At 42.5% G+C, this 6000-nt stretch overlaps 1 pseudogene; it reads left to right on the top strand.

The window, feature by feature from the left end:
- The first annotated feature begins 660 nt into the window (after positions 1–660).
- Positions 661–1907, top strand: LOC119329340 (annotated as a pseudogene).
- Positions 1908–6000: the final 4093 nt, after the last annotated feature.

Raw genomic sequence — 6000 nt, 5'->3', positions numbered from 1 at the left:
CCACCCGGACACGGGACGAAGTCTTCAATCTTGTATCTTCACAGTCCAATAGTCCAGCCAAAGTATATAGTCCGGCTGTCCGAGGACCCCCTAACCCAGGACTCCCTCAGCAAGGTCCATGTTATACTGGCGTATTATGGATTAAAGGACGACCACTTCTAGATTAGATAGTTCATAGATAGTACATGATATGCATGTAATAAATGGGATCACTGATATACTAGGATGTAATCAATGTGATCAACAAAGGATTTGGAAGCAATTAACAACCAAACAAACTTGACCACAATTATTTTGTATATTAGAGTAAAACTTAGTTGGGTTTAACTCCCATTAATACTTCTAGATAAGGATATGGATGTAGTCAAATGGCAATCATTTAATATTTCAATTTTTGTAAGTGTTAATAGTTCTATATATGGATGTGAATACTTACATCATAAGAAAGACATATCAGTGGTTGCAAAGAAGGATGTCAATGCATTCACATATGTATATTTGGACGAGAGTTAATAGTATCCATAAACTAGCACCTTTTATGAGTTATGTATGTTAATTCTTACTAAATATTTACATAGCCTTAGCATAGTCAAATAGCACTCCCATACAACCCTTTTATTCTATATAAGGGGAGTACATCTTCTCATATCCTACACCAATATGCTGTTAGCCAACAGTACCTGTAAATCTCTAGTTTTTTGTAGATACTTGTGCTTCCTATTTGTAGTAGTAAGTTTCTTCCTCTTTGTCCACAATAGTATGCCGAGGAAAGAGCGGCGGTCAGGTGTGGCATACATCCAGAATGACAAAGACCGTGATCTCACCTTCTACAAGCGACGTTCCGGTTTGTTCAAGAGGGCGACTGACATCTCTGCCCTCACCAGGGCTAGGGTTGCAGTCGTCCTAGAGACACATAATGGAAAGATGCACTCATTTGGGACACCATTGGCTGATCCCATTGTTGATTCTTTCCTATTTGGAGCTCCACCAGCAGTTCCCTCCACCAATGAGGCAACCACTGCTAGGATTGGAAGCCTACAAAACGAGGTGGCTCAGTTGGACATGGAGAACATGGCCGAGGAAGACCGAAACAAACTTTCCATCCTTCTATGAAAAGTATCCAAGAAGAGAATCCAAGTATGGTGGAAAATCTTATCTTCACGAAGGAACAAGATCTCGGTCTTGAAGATCTAAATAAGCTCTTCAGTGAGCTCTCTCAGGTCCAAAAAGACATTAGATGCTGGCTACCTCCATTGCATGGTCGTGAAGCCAAGACCAGTGGCACATGTGTAGCACAAGATCTGCAAGTACCAAGTGTTCTGCCGACAGATCATTTGGGTACTACTCATTCACTAATGCAGCCATCATGGCCTCACAATCTCTCACAACTCCAGCCACCTGCAGATCCACTACCATCACAACCAGAACAAACTTCGGCACCACTTTTTCCTATGCAGGTACCACAAATGTTTGACTTTGCGCCACCATCTTTAGCTCCACACTTGGCTTCCCATGTCCAATCCATACCAAATCAGGTACATGAGCAAACTCAACCTGAGGAGTTGCATGTTCAGAACTATGAAAGTCCTTGCGACATAGTGAAACCACAACAAAGTGATGCAAACCACGACTCAATGTCTGGGCAGAATTTGGAGGCCTCTCCACTATTGGGGTACTCAAGTGGCAATGCTTTTTCTATTGATGACCCATTTAACACTGAACAATGGGGTCATGCTCTATCAGATCAGGCATTCTACAATAGTTTCCTTGGGATGGATGATTACTTAGGCTCTAGCGGTACCGATCTAGGACAGTCTTCCATGGTAAATGGTGGATGGGTTGATGTGCCGCCCTCTTCCACTGGACAAGATATTGATGGTCTTATATACTATGGAGAGCTTTTGTAGATGCTATTTAGCGCTTACATTTAAGAGCTATATTGAAATAAAATATATTTGTTTCCAAATTCATTATCCTTTGGACTATTTTCTTAATTAGGATCTTTGGGAAAAATATGCATGCTAAGTGTTCCAGGTCTTGGTCCATGATGTGTTTTCATCAATAGCTACAGTTTTGTTTTTTATTGTTGTTTAGATTATTGTCATCTTACAAATGAAGGAAGTGGAACATGTATTCCAACAACGCACCTCTTATAATATTGTGAGGCAAACATTAGCGTGTCAACTAAAAACATAAGCCATGCTCATTAAATAAATAAATTAAAAGATAGAAAACAAATCCAAACTTCAACTCAAGAGACTAGAGAATCCATTACTTCTGATTGCATAACACTACCAAGAACAACAACTGCACCTCATATTAATTAATGAATATGAGAAATCATGGTTTTCTTAATAGACGTGAATAGACCGTTGGGCAGCGACGGTGATCGGCGATATTTATGGTTGGGATTCTTTACCGTTTGGCACCTTTCCAAAAGAGCTAAAAATCAGATGCGTTGTTTCCATCTAACCCAGATATAAATTGATACATATCTACTGTTGGGAATGGGACATTCTGTTAACAGCATATACAACCGGGACATGGCAAATCCAATCCCTCAAACGCCCGGACACGTCAATTACCATATCTCAAATCCATACAAACTCATGCAACTACGTCGATGCACACACATCGTCCGACTACTCCATCACACTACACTAAACATGCCATCGGACTAGCAAAATTTGGCATGTCTATTGTGGAGTTTACCCATGACTGCCCTTGCCCTTCCCGACACCTTCGCTGTCCTCGCGGAAGTACCGGTCGAAGAAGCAGTACAGATCGAGCTGGATCTGCTCGTCGCCGGTGCTGACCTCGCCGTCGCCTTCGGTGGCAGTCCAGCCATGGCACGGACCGCCCGATTCTTCTCTCGGGCGAGGGCACGCATGTTCCTCAGCAGCCGTTTCTTCACAATGCGGGTGCAGATGGCTTCTCCTGTGCGGCCGCCTGCGCCGCCGTATCAGCCGCCTCCACCGCCGCCATTTTCGCCGCGATACGGGCCTCGGCGGCCCTTATCCTTTCCTTCCCACAGCGGGCCACCCGTTACCGGTGGGACTCATAGCCTGCCCGGCCGGTGATGAGGAAGGAGAGGTGTTCCGGCTGCCGGGACAACGAGGATTTAGCACCAGAGGACCCGAGTGCCCGGTGAGGCGATGCTAAGGCGTCGCGGCGCGCGGACGGATCCGTCTGCCTGCCGGGCACTATCATTGTCCGCGGCGGAGTGCAATGCGGACTGCCATTGCCTCTTCCAACCCACACGGGATGACACCCAGATCGACGGATCCTGACTGGTCGGAGTCTGATCCACTGCCTGCCATGGCGGAGAAGGCCGGAAACCGCCGGAGGTGAGCTGGAGTGGCGGAGAGGAGTGGAGTGAAGTGGCTAGGGTTTGCTCAGGCGAGAGGATGGCGACGAATATAAGTAGGGTCGGGTGGGCCAGCATGGTCCGGGTTCGACGTGGTAGGCGTGCCCGTGTGCCCCATATTTGGCCTGTATATGGTGGATGCTGATCAGCCTGGGCGTTTGAGGCCCGTTTGAGTCGTCTGTCTGGATCGAAAAAACATGACCAATCAGTGAACAGGCGGCCTGCCCCGCGCGTCTGAGGCGGGTTTGAGAGGTCCGGCTGTAGATGCTCTAACTACTCCAATTTGTTAGTCAACCCTTTATACCATAGTTTTAAATGAGTGAAGTTGTCGGTTCAAGTTTTCATCGATTGATTGGACCGAAGTTCACGGTTTGTCATCCGGTTTTTTAAAGCTACAAAAAGTATTTTATTTAGTAGTAAAAAATAGTCAAATAAGCTCATTTCCATTTCTTTTACAGCATCATGTACTTTTTGGGGGGAATGAGTTTTTTTGAGGTTTTTTTGGGAATGAGTGGATGACAGCAACGTGGACTAGGCCACTGTCTGCTGGTAGTCGAGCAAACGGCCACGCACGTATTGAGACGGCCCACTTTGGCAGGTTTTTATCCAATCTAATGTGATTGTGATGCGTTTACGGCGCCGATGTGGGCAAATCCTATTTAGCGCTGCAGGCGCTTGTTAATGTGTATTCTGCAAATGAGCTGGGCCGACCCATATAATTTGTTTTCCAAACGCAAAAAATGAGCATGATCCCGGTTTCGAACCGGCAACCACTTCACGGTTTCGTTCCAGCCGCCAGGCTAAGCACCACTGCACCAGTAATTGACTGATTGTTCTCTTTTTCTCTTATTCTTTACTTCGGTTCTGCTTTTTTCTTCTTTCTTTTTCATTTTTTCTTCTGCTTTTCTGTCTCTTCTTTTTGTTTTCTTTATTGCGTCCTTTTTAGAATTCATGAACCCTTTTTTTCTTAATTGATAAACTCTTTTTATAATTCGATGAACGCTTTTCAAATTCCATGAACTTTCTTAAAATTTGATGAACTTTTTTTTTCAAATCCGATGAACTTTTCTAAATTCGATGAACTTTTTCAAAATTTATTGAAAATTTTCAAATTCGGTGAACTTTTTTCTAATTCGTGATGGTTTTTGAATCTGTGGACATTGAATTTTTGTTCACATTTATGCTTGAAAAGAAATCAAGTTTTCTAAATAGCGCGGCTACTATTTTGTTATTGAAATCTACGTGCACCGATATTACAACGAAGGCATTGTAGCACAAGTGGTCAGCCGAACGCGCGTTCGACCCCTCCCCCTAGCCCTTCTTGGGTGTTTTTCGCACTATTTAATAATTTTTGTGCTGCTGTTTATGGGCCGGCCCACTGGCGTGCTGCAGTGAGCGCCAGTTGGCTCAACTGGCGCCTGAAGCGCTGATTAGGAGGTCCCCGCTATGTCTAGCTTTTAGCGAGATAGTAGCTCGAGGGATCCCATAGTGGCCCTGCTAGTAGGGAGTCTTGCTATGTTTCGTTTGTTTATTTTTGATATATATATATATATATATATATATATATATATATATATTTTATATTTCTAAATATTTTGAGTATTATTTTATTTATTTATTTTATTTTATTTAGTTTTTAAAATGTTGATCAGCATTAAAAAGTCTTCATGTAATGTAAAAAAGTTGTTTGCATAGTTTGTAGAAAATGTTCACAATATTCAAAAAATGATTATCATATTAGAAAGATGTTCATGTGTTTAAAAATAAGTTCGCGGAATTTTTAAAAACAATTCATACAAAGTTAAATTTTGTTTGTGCAATCTTCAGAAAATGTTTCATACCATTGAAAAAAGGTTCATGAATTTGAAGAAAATTTCCTTAGTACTTCAAAACTGTTTGCACAACTAAAAATAATATTCATGGCATTTATGAAAAATGGTCATTGTGTGTTTAGGAAAATTTCACATTGTATTCTAAAGATGTTTAGTGTTGTAGGATATATGCCCTAGAGGCAATAATAAATGCTATTACTTATCTCCATGTTCATAATTATGTTTATGTTCCATGCTATAACTGCTATGGTTCTCGAGTCTGCAATAACACGAGGCTCGGAGGAAGACTCATATGCATGTGTGGAATAATAAACGGTAAGAAGTATTCCTAGTCTGGCCTCTAAGACTAGCTCAAGTGTTGCATGATGATTTTGTTTTCCTGGTCATGGGCATGTCTATGGCAGCAACTTTGAGGGCACAATGTTAAGAGAACATTTGTGTTGAATCGACCCAGATTGATGTTATGCTATGAGATTCGTTCGTCACAAGTTAATGGTACATAACACAGAGATGGTTAACGTTTGCATAATTCCTTAGACCATGAGAGTATCGAGTTTCTTCATACTTGCTTCATGAACTTTGGGGTTTGTTAAACGTCATCCGTAAATGGGTGGCTATTATGGCGGCTTACGGGTTCATGGAAAAGTGTGTCAAGTAACTTGATAGCTCAAGATTGGGATTTGCTCCTCCGACGATGGAGAGATATTCTCGGGCCCTCTCAGTGTTACGATATCCATCATCGTCTGGCCAGACACAGTGTGATTTGATCACAGGGATGCCGCAACACGGAAACGAGAAAAG

Source organism: Triticum dicoccoides, chromosome 7A (assembly GCF_002162155.2).
Source record: "Triticum dicoccoides isolate Atlit2015 ecotype Zavitan chromosome 7A, WEW_v2.0, whole genome shotgun sequence".
Lineage (NCBI taxonomy): Eukaryota > Viridiplantae > Streptophyta > Magnoliopsida > Poales > Poaceae > Triticum > Triticum dicoccoides.
The sequence above is the reverse complement of the archived record's forward strand: the minus strand, read 5'-3'. Positions and strand labels throughout refer to the sequence as shown.